The following is a 16,297-nucleotide window of genomic DNA, read 5'->3' on the forward strand; positions in this document are numbered from 1 at the left end:
ATAAAATACAATGAATTATTGAAAAATGAATTGACAAACTTTAAATAATAGATGTTACAACAGTCTGAGTAAGAAATGCATTCAGTAGGACTGAATAAAAACTGATCAAAAAGAAGACAGATTTTTGAGGTACAGGCAAGACTGTAACACCTGGAACTAGATCTGCAAAAAACACAGGTAGAAAGTGAGGTACTGTACATTCTTTTTGTTGCAGAATAAATATGCATAAAATGCCCATATCAGTTTTATTTTCTAAAATGATTGCCTTAATGTCATAAATACAACACACGTAAAAACATCTATTATGTAATTTTGTTATTACATAAAATAATAATAACAACCTTCTTAGTCGTGGTAAAAAAGAGTCTTGGAAAGTGAAAGGTTTCATACAGTACCAATCCAAGTCCAAGAGCTTTTGAAACAGAAAACTCTGCAGCTTTTCCTGTGTAACTTGGATCTTACTTTAAACGTGCAAAGATAGCACACATAGACACTTTAAGATTGCTCCTGATTCGGCAGTTTCTGATAGAAGAAAATTCAGACATGCATAATTAGAGACTTTATGCATTATAACAATAATTATATTAAATATTTGGTTATTTTGGCAATAATCTACCATTATTGCCTAGAGCAAAGTATATGAATAGATCAGAGATCTGTGAAACACTAGCATCAATAGTCAGTTTTTTATTAGCAACATTGACTCAGAAGTTCAAATTTCTGTAGCCATTTCACCCACTTATGGACTGTACTCATTTAATTTTTTTAATATACAGTAAGTACTACAGTAGATACTGTACATCATCACTTACTCTTTTGATTTTTCTTTTTTGAAACTAACCTTTTTGCTTCTAACCATGAAGCATTCACCTTCTTTTGTACTTCTGTTATGGGATTACACCTGTAGATTGTAGAATGTATTGTTTCGATTGTGTAGTCAAATATTTTTGTTCACAAGGAAGAAAAGCATTTCCACTATCAGTGCTAAACCCAGAGGTCTAAGCTTTGGGTTTCACAATTTTATTTTACTTCTTTTGCTCTAACATCCTTATATTCCTGTGTAGTTTCTATTATATGTTTTATTTTGTATATTCATATTATCCTATTTTTTGTTGTGTTTCTTAAACATGACATCCTTGATTGCCTTAATGTCATAAATACAACACACGCAAAAACATCTATTATGTAATTTTGTTATTACATAAAATAATAATAACAACCTTCTTAGTCGTGGTAAAAAAGAGTCTTGGAAAGTGAAAGGTTTCATACAGTACCAATCCAAGTCCAAGAGCTTTTGAAACAGAAAACTGCAGCTTTTCCTGTGTAACTTGGATCTTACTTTAAACGTGCAAAGATAGCACACATAGACACTTTAAGATTGCTCCTGATTCGGCAGTTTCTGATAGAAGAAAATTCAGACATGCATAATTAGAGACTTTATGCATTATAACAATAATTATATTAAATATTTGGTTATTTTGCCCTAGTAATTTTGTTCATAATTAAATGGTCTGGTGTCTAGTATCTACTCTACCTTCATATATTCTTTAAGCCATGCACTCATTCTGCAACTCATATGCATGTATTCTGGTTCTTAGAAAGTGTTAATCATCTAAAACTCAGCCATAGTACTTACTCATGAATCTCAAGTACAAATCATTTTAGAATAATTCACAAAATTATGCATTGCTGCTGTTGGTATATAGTTTGAAGATACTGGTGGGTATTGTTAAATGCCTTATTATGTTCAATCTCAAAAACTTATGCTGAGAAAATGATGCATGCTGCAGATGTCTCTGTAGTCATTAATGATTCAAAGCAATGTGCATCTTTTCCATTCTCTTAATCGGTGTCTTGGGGCAAATACTTTAACATCAACCTCTGCATAAACAGCAGTTCTATGAATGACAATTAATCAAATCTTAATGGAGATGCACTACCCATACAGGAATGTCGTACACATTTACTGTGTCAAAAGCAAATATTCCTCAGTATCAGAATGCTACTGTACATACTGTAATATATATTGATGAAAACAGTTATACATTTAGGGACTTGTTATTATATTGATAATCTGAAGTTTTATCACTGCATTAATATTTTGTAACCACAATCTTTAAATCTTTAAAAAATGTTAAACGAAGTACAACTGTAAAATATATTTCTCCTTTTAAAAAAGGGTCATAAAAATGTCAGCTTCGTCAAGTTGCAGATGCTGCTTCAATACTACCAAGTTGACATTTTACAAGTGCTGTTTTTCAGATTTTCAATGACCTCAAATGAACATACACTGGAATATATTACATATTATAAATGCGATTTTGTTTTACACACTCAGTATCAAAGTTGTCCTTGAGAGATGAAACAGTGCAGTGCAAGGAGACCTGCTTCATGCTGTTCACACAGGCTTCTAGGCGGCTGGCGTGCTTCGCAGGGGAATGCATGCTTCGCTTCATCATTTCATTGCTGCCACATATCAAATCTCTAGCTGACTGGTAAAGGAACAGAATGCACTGATGATGTTGTGGAATTTGGATAATTAAAAAAAACAAAACAATCCTGCCTAAGAAAAGGGAGTACCCCTGTAGTACAGAATGCAAATTATTGTCCTTCCTTACTAGATGGTGGATTTGTTTCATACTGTTTTTTTTTTAATAAATGTAATTCATGCTTGTCGCACTGCATAAAGGCATCAGCCAAATTAATAAATAAGAATCTGGGTAATATGTATGTGTAGTTTTGAAAATCACAACAGTATATGAAAATAATTCTGTACAAAGCAATAAGAACTGTTTTTACAAATCATATACTTAAAAACTAGAACCCGTGTCTGTATGAAACTTATGCTTTGGGGGATTGGAAACGTCAGAACGAAGGTGGTGTATCCAAGGATAAACCAATTCACTTCCATAGCCCGAGTACAACATTTATACACCACTAATAAAAAAGACAATTATATCAGGACACAGTTGTGCAGTATGTGCATTTCCAAAAAGGAAATATTCTAGCAAATTGCAACATGCATAAATCATATATTTTGATACAGTATATTAAATATGGTACTGAACCCCCAAATCCTGCAGAAAACCGATTTTGCTGCTAACTTGTACTAAAGGCAATCATGACTCTTTACATGAAACATAAATGTTTATATGAAATATAATGTATTTTTATACAGCTCAAGCTACCACTACTAGATCCTCATTCAGTACGATGATGTTTTAGCCATCCTGTCCAGGAAGAGTCTTTAACTTAAGGAATGAGCATGGTTAGGTCTAAGTGTCCACTAACATGTCCTTTTATTGTATTTTTATTGTCATGAAATGTCACACATCTCCATTCTTCTGTGCCAATTGCATGTTTTTCAAACTAGGGGTCTATAAATTGCTTATTACATGTTAGTCATTAATACAAAACAGATACACAGGTACACTATGTTATCATGCATATACAAACACACGTGCTTTTTTGCATCCAAATATTTTTCCTTTACAACACTCCCCTTCAGCCACTGCGCATAACACGGCCCTCTGGAATTCCCACCAAATGGACTCTAAAAGAAGCCAGACAGCCATAATACAAGTACAGTCCAAAGATCTGACATCTGCATGTGCAAAACATACCATAACCTCACTGTCCACCCCCCCATCTTGGATCCAAGATATAGAGAAATAGAGATCTCAATATAAATAATATCAAAACCAGGATCCAATGATTCCAGGGGAGGGAATGCCAGGGTTACATCTGGACAGAACTTTGTGCATAAGTGACTAGGGACAAGTTATAATATAATAACATCTATAAGTACACATCTTCAATAAGAAAATCAAATAATCATTTGTCTGAGATACTAGACAACAGGGTATTATCCTAGATTTTGCCAGGAAACCTCCTTATCAGAAATATTCAAATTCCTATTCCAAGCAGTAAAAACTGCTAAAGGCTGGCTTGAATGAAGTCTGTAATAGAAAGCATAAATAAAGGAAGCCAATCCTTTTGTTTTGCCCTTACAATCTAGAAGATTATGCAGTGGGTGTGCAGACAATATTGCCGCCCAGGGGATGCCACAGGCATGCTTTCCAGAATGTTGATATAAGTAAAAATAGATAGAGGAGCCAGGTAGCTCAAATTGAGACGGCAAGAACCTAAAGAACAGAGACCATCCTCATTAAAAATGTATGCTAGAATATTTATTCCTTTGTTCCAATGTTGAAAAGAGAAAGGAGGATTAATTGTTAGTAGTTTCTGAGAATGGAAAAAAGTAGAGGTGATAATGCCAGGTCTTCTAGCATTTTGTAAGTCTTTCCATTGAACACCACATTGAAACGAAGTACATAATTAAGGGCACAAATTGCGATATATAAATATACCATATAAAATACCAATAAATTATAAATACCAGTTTAAGAGAAACCCTGTCTAGAAGGAGAAACCTGACTTTCTTTAAATGGACACCGTGACACAGGAATTAAACTAGTGTTCATAAAACAAAGGAGTAGAAATACAATTTGAACTTTGTTAGTGCTAAGCCCCGGCTGACATTTTATGATGCAAACTGGTCAATTTAATATGTGTACACAGTTGCTTTCCCTTCACTGGAATTTCAAAAATGTAGTTTCTTTCCTTTCCGGTACCAGTAGAGGTACACACAGTAGATCATTGAAATAAAACATGTATGTGAGGAGTAACACTGATTTTTCTTAGGGAGGCACATACTTTTGTGGGAAAACATCCCCATCTGCTCAAGTTTCTGTCTAAACACAGTATACCTACAATTTCAAAATTCTGCCTTGTGATGTACTGTTTTGTAATATTCAATCTGATCTGAGAAAGTAACTCAAATAAAATATTTTCCAAGTCTCATCTCTCTGCTTTTTAGATGCTTCTATCCATTGCCAAAAGAGATCATTTTCTAACTCATTACCTCCAGCCTTATCACTAACAAAGCAAAACAGGGTGGCCTTATTTTACCATAATAGTCAAACAAAGTCTTTAAGTTTTAGAACATTTTTTAATAAGACTACTGTACAGTGACTCAGAAGGTATATCCCATAAATTCTTAAACTAGAAATATTTCTTTATTGGCAATCTGGATACTGTATAATAGTCTTCTAAATCCATTAAATTATATAGCAACCACACATTAAGATGTATCTGTAAACAAAAAAGATGATTTCACTCAAGACAGTGAAGGGGCAGGTACATACTGTATCATGACTGTTTAGTAAAATACTTTCATCTTATTTACCGTCAGATAAAATTTAATCTGCTCAAAGAGGAAGATATTACTGTAAAATAAATGGATTCTTTAAGGCAATGTTGATCTTGCCAGGTCTTTATCAACCAACATTTTGGATTTAACTCCCACCTGCCCTTCTACAACCCGTTTAATAAATAATTGTCAGGATGTAAACTGTTTAAATCACTACTACCCTACTGTTTGTTAATTTGGCAAAAATCAGATCTGTCTTATTAGTAACAAAATAAGTAACTTAGAAATAATTCATAAAGCAATATTAGGCTCCACTCCACTCTGTAAATTGAACTTTCTTAAACTGCTCAAAGCTTCATTTGATTGGGCAACTGTGATAAGGTGGATTGTTATAGACAAGAAAAAATACAGATGACTACATCTACCATTATTGCCTAGAGCAAAGTATATGAATAGATCAGAGATCTGTGAAACACTAGCATCAATAGCCTGTATTGTAGCCATTTCAGTAGCCTGTATTGTAGCCAATTCTGTAGCCATTTCACCCACTTATGGACTGTACTCATTTAATTTTTTTAATATACAGTAAGTACTACAGTAGATACTGTACATCATCACTTACTCTTTTGATTTTTCTTTTTTGAAACTAACCTTTTTGCTTCTAACCATGAAGCATTCACCTTCTTTTGTACTTCTGTTATGGGATTACACCTGTAGATTGTAGAATGTATTGTTTCGATTGTGTAGTCAAATATTTTTGTTCACAAGGAAGAAAAGCATTTCCACTATCAGTGCTAAACCCAGAGGTCTAAGCTTTGGGTTTCACAATTTTATTTTACTTCTTTTGCTCTAACATCCTTATATTCCTGTGTAGTTTCTATTATATGTTTTATTTTGTATATTCATATTATCCTATTTTTTGTTGTGTTTCTTAAACATGACATCCTTTAAAATATCTCCACACTAAATCGTCCGCTATGACATTAATAAGAACAGCATTTTTCCTCACTTGCTCAGCAATGCTAATCACTGAACCACCATGCTACCCTGTATTATGACCAAGTAATGAAATTTTCTTTCCTCATGACAGTCTATAAGATTATCACTGTAGAGAGTAATTTCAGTCCTCTAAAGTCAAACAGCAATTAACCAAATAACAACCTTACCCCATACCAGCACCACATGCTACTGTATATACATACTATAAAAGCTTAGATACAATAAAATGTGTAATCAAGATAACAACTCTTAGGGGACTAAGGTATTTTGCTAGCACTTGTGCTAACAAGTGCTAACTTTTTGTATAGTAAGTAGTATACTTAGTAAGACCTGGTTAACTAAGCCAAGCACTGGCACAGGACAGTTTCTCAGTCATAATGGAAAAAGTGTGTAAGTTGTTCACTGAAGCACTGTAATCATATTTATGGTATCTTCATAAGTCAAAGGGGTAGTGAGATTTCATGCTTATTTACCCTTTTGTTAGATAAAATAACATGAGTTTTGTACAACTTTATGTTAAAAACACCTTTAGGGAAAAAACAAACAAAAACTGTTAAGCCTTTTAAGCTTTTTTCATAATGTATTTGGTTCTTTGCTAAATGCCAGTCAAAATGAAAAGAAAATTATGCACGAATGCATTGAAATAAGTTAATCTGATTTGTAATCTTATCTTATTTGTACAGTATTAATTACAGTACAATACTCCAGTTGGTGTGTTTCAGCGAAAGCTAATATTCAGTGAATGGCATATTTGTCCAAACAAAATAGAGATGCCATGTTTCTTAATATCCGCCTGCAGTTGTGCAGCTTCATCACATTATTGAAATAAGAAAATGTATAAAACTAGACAGACTGTTGTCAGTCTATTAATGAAACAGATAAAGAGGTTATAGATTAAACAAATAAAAAGAGCATAAGTTGATTTAATAACTAGGGGAAAAATTAAATTGTACATCACTCTAGGTCTTTAAGCAAGTTTTAAATGTGTCTCTAAAGGTCTTAGGCAATGAGTTTCACAGGCAATGTACAAATAGGTACCAGCTCGGGGGTGTCTGTGGTCAAGCACCCCCAGTATTTCCAATCATATTATTCTTAAAATGGGGTGTGGCAAACCAACTGTGGTAAAGATTTTTGTTATGGTTTACTTGCCATAAGAGGCCACTTAAGCCACTAATAATTGCAAATAGATACACTTGATGGGAAATACTTAATAATATAATTGTTCAAGCGTTACCAAACCACATTCTCGCATGAGAGAAATTACTTTGCTTGGGTTACAAAGGATGTGCTAGGTGGTGTTAGGTTGTTGAAGTGTTGTGTAAGGGAGTTGAGTTTTTGTTAAATAGAGCCTCCTTGACTTGTAGTTATAGGCCATCATGTGTTTTAATGTACTCAGGCCTCACAAGCCACCTTGTTTAGTGGGAGGGAAATCACTATTGGTGAATACAATTTGACTTTACGTCTGGGAGGTTAGAATTGGATTGTGCATTCACAATGCTAAACAACTTTTCTGACTGTAAATTTTGACTTATCTGTGAATCATACGTGATGTTTGATCTCAAAAGGAGACTATGCCGGACACCCACTGCCAACAAACAAACAATCTACTGTATGTATTTCATTAATGGATAAATTTCAAATTAAGAAAATTGGTACTGCAAAAACAGCCCCCTGTATCTGTACTTAATGATTTAACAGAAAGCAATATATCAATGAGCTCAATGATGGTGAGGAAGCTGACCCCAGAACTGAAACAAAGCCTATGAAATTTCGGCAAAAGTGGATGAAATTAATTTGTCTTAATTCTAATGACTATTTGCAACAAAGATGCAACACATATAGTTTTAACAAAGTTTTCAATAATTTAATAGGTTTTCTATATTTTCAAGTCAAGTACCAAATAATTTTAAAGGTTGGTGGCTGTGAGCACAAGGGAAGGTTCTAAAACCTTTGTGTGGATTCTGGTCCATAGTAGTGTAAGAAATCTCAGGTTAACTGTCCTAATATATTTGTGCAATAAAGTTCTAGAAATAACCTAGAATGTGACCATTAAGTGCCTTTTAAATGAGCATGAGAAACCTAAAAATTAGTGCTTAATTTTGAAAGAAACCAATTCAATTTACTAAGGAATGTACAGTACATGCTGAATGTATGGAATGTATATGTTGATTTACAGTAGATTTTAGGAGTACATGATCTACATATTGAACGTATTGGACATATTGAAGTAATTTCGTGGAAAATTCAGAAGGTAAGACTTTACAGTAATCTAATCTTGATTAATTCATGGCATGTATCAATATTTCAAAAGTTTTTCAGAAAGACTTAGGGTTTTTTTTTGTTATGTTCCTAAAATGAGCTTCAAATGACAACACAGTGTCAAAAGTAACACTAAGGTTTCCTATTTGATTAAGGATTCAGTTTCAGAACCAACACTGAAGATACTTTGCAAAGGTAATGTTTGGAACTACTATAGGGAGCATAACCTAAGTCTTGCCACAGTTTGACTCAAGAATGTTCTGTTACATCAAACCTTTATTAAAAGACACCTAAAAAAAATAATAGATTTGGTCTGTATGTAAATCTGAGCATCATCAGGAGCAAAACCCAAGACCACAATGGTGAATAACCTGGCCAAAAAGAAGAATTCAAATGATTAAATAGTAAAGATTCCAACACAAAACCATGTTGTGAGACAACATCAAATTTATAAGGAGCCAAGGTGTATAGTATGGGTTGGCTTCTTTTACCCAAATAGCTGCCAAAACAATGAAGGAAACTGTCCCTACTGTAGATCAATTTCAATGCGTTCCAGTTAGATAACTTGTTTGACAGTATCCAAAGGTCCGCTTTAACACCTATGGCATATGATAAGGTGCATTTAGATTTTCATAATGCTTTTCAAAATGTATTAATTCTCGAATTACAGGCAGTAAGGTGTCAAAGAAACAGGAGTATTTGGATTGAGAATTGAATATTAAATAGAAAAAAAGGAGAATAGATAAGGGGTAAATAGTCACACTGAGATGTACAGTAATTAATGAAGTGCCGCAGTGATCCATAATAGAATTGTGTCTCTTTCTTAATTTATACAAATAATCTTGATTCTAGTATAGGTAGTAAACTAGCCAAATTTGCAGGTTATACCAAATTAAGAGCATTAGCAAACACCGTAGAAGCAACAAATGATATTCAAAAAGATTTAGACCATGTGTTAGTTAAAAGGGTAGAATTCGAATCAAAGGATGTTAAAGTATGTTAAAATTGTATAACACATTAGGAGGGCTTCATTTAGAACACTGTGCTTAATTTTGGCCACTACATTTTAGTAAAGATATTTCTGCTCTTGAATCTATCCACAGAACTGCAACTCAATACATTCTAGGTAAAAGTCCTCACTGATAGGCTACAGGAACTTTTAAGTTCTGAATAGAGTACACAACAAGGGGACCTGACACAAATATTCAAAATCAGTAACAAATTCTACCCAGCACATTTCTTATCAACTGTGAAGCACGAACCAAAGGCCACAAGTCGAAACTACATGAATACACATTTAAAACTGAGAAGAAGAGGCACTTCTTTACCGAAAGGATTGTGCGAGTATGGAACAAGCTACTCAGGCAAGTTATTGAAGCCGATACCCTGGCTTCTTTTAAGAAATGGCTGGATGAGATCCTTGGATAAATGAATTTATAATTAAATAATTATAAATTAATTATTTGTTAACTACCAAATGGGCTAGATGAGCCAGATTTCCACTTCACATTTGAAACCTTTCTTATGTTAAGTCCCAAAAGAGGAGAATATTAAGTTACACAGAATCAGAATCCATTAGTAAATCATTTACCTTAAAAAAAGGTTGTTTCAGGATTGTTTTTGTCATAAATACCAAATGGAAAGGTCCATAGAGCTTTGTGACAGGACATCAGCTATTATTTGCCTGGGATACCCACAGCTGCCACTAGTTACTGCCCTAACAGGTGACAGCTATGATTCTCCCTATATACCGTAAGCATTGCTGTTCTCTTCAGTACATGAGGTGTGGAAGCTGAGTTGATGACAAGCCACTCACCAGGGCTCTGCTAGAGAGTCAGGAAAGCAGCCAGGACACTGATAGTGCAAGTAAAGAGGAAACTAACTACGCAGATGAGCTATGGTGAAAGCAGCTTTTGAGGAGAAAGTTGTGAAACATGAGTTTTTTCTCTTCATATTTTTTCTGTTAAAGATAAAAGAGTGCTACTATGGTGGCATTTTTAAAGGCTTGTGCTGTTGTCATTGTTCCACCTGTTACATACTCATTAGATGCAAGTCTAATAGATGCAATCGAGTCAGCACTGCCAGTTCCAGAAGATTTGCCAGAAAAATACAATTAGAGATCTAGAAAGTACTCATCACTGACTTTTTTCTATTTTTTTATTTCGAACTGTGAGATGGGAGACAATATTCAACTGAAAGAATGCAATTCTCAACAAACTTTAAAATTCAATTTCCTTTTAATGAGAGGGTATGCTTAACATGATTGCTATTTCATATAAAAGCATTTTCACCACTTTTATAAAACGTCTCATGAAGTATACTTTTTATATTGTTATGTAATGGCATTACAGCTAGCACTTATCATTACACTTGATTTATATTATCATGTTATCAAACTTGTCCCAGATTACAGAATTTAAACAAAATAATTAATTGTAGTTAAAATCACTTGATAAATGTACTATCCTTGACATTAATTATACACTGCAAATTAGAAATTACATGCCAGAATGTCATTCACAACATGTAGTTGTTGTCATCTACAAATGACTGGAAGGAGGACAAAAGACTTCTTTTATTAGTCTATCAAGGACATAAAAAACACAACTACTCCAGGAAAACACCTTTTTTGACATAAGTGTCCTTCAGAAACATTTTTTCTGGTACATTTGAATAAAGGACAATTCTTTACTCTTTACATTTTTATAAAGATTTGCCACTACCATAGTACATTTCACTGTAAACGTTTTTTTTCAATGTTGTCTTCATTTCTATTTCTTTGTGCAGAAACATCAAACTATTTCTTTGCAAATGACCTGTTCCCCTTTTTATTCCTTTAGGAGATAATTACTTGTATTTTAAAGGGATTTAAGATGCCTTTCGATACCATACTGTCTTTTGCTTGTACAGAGAAAGATCCACTGTTGCCAATACATCTAGACATCATCTAGAATATATCCAAGCAATTACCATTTAACATATTTTTCTTTTCGTTTTGAAAAAAGAAATATGAAAACAAAAATATAGGTATGACTATGGGAATGTAGTTTGTTACATATTCTTGGTATAATAAAAATAAACAATTTTAACAAAGCTGATAGTTTCTTTAATGATAAAACATGCTGTTGTGTATATTAGCAGCTGTCTACTTTTGGAATGTGCAGTGCTTTCCAAATTAATTGATACATTTGTAATATTCAATTAATCAGGATACAGTTGCTTTATTTAAACATACAACTAAATTAAATTGAAAAAAATGTGGGTGTTAAATGGACAGCTGGAGAACAAAACAGCTTTCTTCCTTTGTTATATGGACACTCAGAAGGTTCCATCTAGCTTTCTGTATCACATAATCAAAAATAATGTAAAAATTGTGTTTTACAGCCTTACATACTAGATGCACTCAGGATTTTTACATAAGATAGTACTTATACATTTTTGGTTTGTAACAATCAGTACGATTGTTCATTTTCAGTTCAACTAATCTACATACTGTACATGTTGCAAGTACAATGATAGAAATTATCGTTTTATTACCATGACTGAAAAGAGGAAGGAAAAATGTTATGATAACACCTATTATCTTAAAACAACACTCACCTACCTAGGGAGTACTTCAACATTCAGATATGAAAATCATTGGCAATTCTGAGATGCCACATTTAATAACTTGAGATCGTGGAACACCTGCAGTCACACGGCCAGCAGCATCCCAAATTCTGCTAGGGAGATAAGCTGGCACCTTATGAATAAGACCACACAATAGCTAGAGAGAAAATTCATGGAAGTGATTATGATATATAAGGAAAGATAATCCACATGCCAGAAGTAATATATGATTGAAAAGATAGAATAAATTGTGTAACTATTATTACACTTTGTCATTTAACTTTAGAGTTGAGAAGCAAAACAGTCTTTGTGCTACGGCATTCATACTGTAGGATAATGAAATTACAGTGCTGCATATTACTGTTCTTTTTGCAAGGTGTCCATGCAGAGCACTGAGATGATGGGGTTGCTTCCCAGGTTTGCTCGCACCCTGAAGTAGGGCTCAAGCTATCAGCTTACCAGAGCTCTGATTCTGATCTCCGTTCTATTCTCTATGTTACAGGGTATATGTCAGTAAAATATATTGACACCCTTAGCATTATTTTATTCATTTCTTCACTCGTATGTCATATCCAGTATGTTGAAATCTTATGCATCACTAACGTGTTATAGATGCAGGACAAGCTTTAGGTTGTCTAATGTATGTACTAACTTAAGGGACCACCGTGAATATTGATACAATTACGTCTCATCTCGGTTCTTATGTAAGACATGGTAGTTAAATATATGATTGTCATTTTATCTATTTTAGTAATTCTCAACAACTCAAAAATTCACGACTTAATTCATGCAATTGGAGCCTTTGCTGAGTAGCATTGTTTTGTGAGTTTATTTATGTACTGCAGGGTTTTACATGCAAAACCCTAAAGTAGAATTCACTGGAGTAGAATTTTTAAACACTCTGATGTATAATATTGAATTTCAGTTTCTGTATCAATTCTGTAACTGGACAGATAAAGTAAAAAATTAAGAAATATTTATTAAGTATTTGCACCAAGTGAGAGTCCTGGAAGCAACACAGTAACTTAACCGAGGCGACTTTTCAAGTTGCATAACATGAACATCTCTGTGACATTGTCTGTTGTCTGCATAGTTGCATGGTGCATGTTGTTGTCTTGGTCCTTCCACTTCTTATCTGTTTTAACAGTGTCATCTGTTTTTGTGCAAGCTGTCAGTTTAAAATAAAATTAAAAGCATTCCAAAACTGAATGTGTGCAAACTCAAGACACACTGTCTTGACAAAGAAAATAAGAATTTGATAAGCATTGTATAAAACCATCAATTCAGTGATTTAAGCATTATTTATTGATTTACTTACTTGGGAATATTAACAAGTGGAAACCCTTATGATCAGTGTTATGCAACATTCACAGCTTTCCTTCCATAGCAACCATACAGGTTCAACACATACAGTTTAATTTGGTTCCACTTACAGGGAATATCCCCTGTAAACCTAATCTTTAAACAATTTTGCTTCCCTTTTAACCTATAGTATAGGAAACATTACTATTCTTTTCCCTGCCCTAAACATAACTCTTGAGTAGTCTACTATACAACTAGCTGATTAGACATTAATATTCTATGTGCTGAATGTTTTACACAGAGAAAGGTAATGACATACAGCCACAGCAGATCTTCTTTGACTAGTCTGTAAGTTGCACAGAACACATCACAGATGGCTAAAAGACACACTTGCTCCGTTACAACACGCTGATACCATCACAACCTTAACTTGCTTCCCTAGATTTTGTCTACGTGGACCTGTCAAGCATAATGTCTTACACCTGTTTTTAATTATTTTAGCTGCTTGAAAGCAACTAATTTGCCTGTTTACTCTATGCTGAGAAAAAAAAATCATAAAAACCTAATGCTTTGAAAAAAAATCTTCATAATATACACTCACTAGAAAAATATTTCTTAAATAAGGTTTAAATTCAAGCAACTACTGATATGGTTATATACCACATTACTAAGTCCTTCAATTTATGTTGCATAAATTAAATTGACCAAAAGCTTAGAGAGATCAGAAATTTTGTTGTTAAAACATGCTTTCAACTGAGAGAGTTTTGCTGGGAAGGAAGTGCTCTGATAACAGTATTTAAACATGTTTGAGAATAATGTACATCTCATATATGATTTATAGAACAATATTTATAGAACATCACACATTATGGAGGTTAATTTAAAGAACAAATTAACTATGGGGATGCCTTAAAGTAGATAATAATTTTTGAATATCTTTATAAGATTTACAAATGACTGCCTTTATGCAATATTGCCTATTAAAAATGGATCTTCAGTGTAAGTGCTTGTATTGATAACAAGGAGCAGAACAATAATAAAAGAGCACTTTTAAAAAGTTTCTGATCACTTCTCATCTTTCATGTATTTCAGTGCTCCAATGTTAATTTTGTATGATATATTTTTACTATATTTTAAAACACAAAGATAAATCCCACCTTAATAGTATGATTCAAACATGTATGACCAAAGGTAATGATGTCTACATACAGTGGACAATGACTACTTTGATGTTTATTTCACTTGCAATTCTTCCAGCTTAGGTTTATACATTTTCCTCAGGCACCTATGCAAAACCACCCTACAATTAGATCTCTTTGTCAAATTTAAAATATATATATGAAAACTAGGACTACATGCTGATCTGTAGTTTTTCCATCAGGAAGATATGATGTATTTTTCTAGGTATGAAATTCCTACCACTTCACAAGGTTCTGTTCCATTAAGTTTACAAGCTCAGAGCAGCAGAATTCATTGTATCATAAATCCCTATGTGAGGGCAGCTTCCTGCGATGGAATGATCTTTCACTTAAGGTTACATGAGATAAAAAGCTCCCTTTCTCTTAAATATCAAAGGTTCAATGAGGGTGATTTAATAGAAGGCATGCTCTGTGTAAACATTTGAAAATTTCAGAAGACTAAAATGCAAAATAAAGTAATGGACAAGCCAGACAAGGACAGGTGTAAGAAGTATACTCAGATACCTGACCTTCAATTTCCTCAGCCAGCGCAGAATACTGATTACTGCTTGTTATGAGATGAGAGAATAGGAGGAGGTTCTCTAACTGCTGTGGTATTTATAGTTCAATGAATATGGGCACAGCCAGTCAGCCTTCACTGTCAACTGCACACATGCATCACACCTTACCCAACAGAATATGTCAATGAAAATAATATTCAGCAGAAGCAGCTGAAGACTCTTGTGTGACATTTTGGCAATTTCATGTCTTCTATAGTTCATTATCTATATAGAGAAGAATAATGTAGACAATTTATGGTAATAACAATGTGAATAATGTCTGGAACAACTAAAGGCCTGGTTCAGCAGGACTGCATTTAATGTGCAGTCCTAAATGTGTTGAAAAATATATAATTTTCTGTCATATCAGTAATTTATGACTCTTTATATGGAACAAGACTACCTTTTAGAAAATTAAGAAATTAGCAAATAAATGAAGCATCAAATATATTCTAATGTTTCTATATCACTGCTTAAATCATACGAAGTGACTAAATGATAGCTCTAGCAACCTGATTATTAGTAATGAAATGATTATCTGCTGTTTTTTTAATTATGAAAAAAATATTTGATCATATGAATCTTAACAAAAAGTCTTAGATGTGTTTCTTAGGCCATGTCACAATATCCAAATTTGTGGTCTCATAGCCTCCTGGCAAACCCGCAAGGGTCTGCATGGGTTTGAGGAGTCTCTTTTCTATGTTTCACAGGGGAGCTCACAAGGGCCCCCCATGAGCCCTTTATGTGCCTTCATGTTAGTCCATCCGACATCAGACGAGACTTCAAGGGAAAGGAATTACCCCAAATTCCTTGTGGAATTGTGACATGTCATGTTCTAACCAATTAAAGCGGAGTGAAGTTGCATTGAACAACAGTTAAGTAAAATTTAACTCATAATATTTTATTATTTTATATAATATAAAAAACAACGATTTTATTAGGCTACCTTTAGATTTAGGTACAAAGTTTTGACATTAACCTATTATTTCATTTCAGGTACACAACAGTATTTCACCGTCTTCATAATCATTTTCTGCTTTGGCATCTTTAACTCAGTCACTTTCTGTGGTTACTTCAGGAAGGTGTTGACATATTACTTTAACTTCGGTATATGTGTTGTAATGGAAAACCAAACACCAGTCAGAGTGATGCACCAGTGTCTCAGTGGTAGAATTCTG

At 33.6% G+C, this 16,297-nt stretch overlaps 1 protein-coding gene across 3 annotated transcripts in view; it reads right to left on the reverse strand.

Annotated features, from left to right (window-relative positions):
* The window catches only part of epb41l4a (erythrocyte membrane protein band 4.1 like 4A), a 130,407-nt gene that overhangs the window by 53,665 nt on the left and 60,445 nt on the right, over positions 1 to 16,297 (reverse strand). The window lies entirely within an intron of this gene.

This window comes from Lepisosteus platostomus, chromosome 4, assembly GCF_059453375.1.
Source record: "Lepisosteus platostomus isolate fLepPlt1 chromosome 4, fLepPlt1.hap1, whole genome shotgun sequence".
Taxonomy (NCBI): Eukaryota; Metazoa; Chordata; class Actinopteri; order Semionotiformes; family Lepisosteidae; genus Lepisosteus; species Lepisosteus platostomus.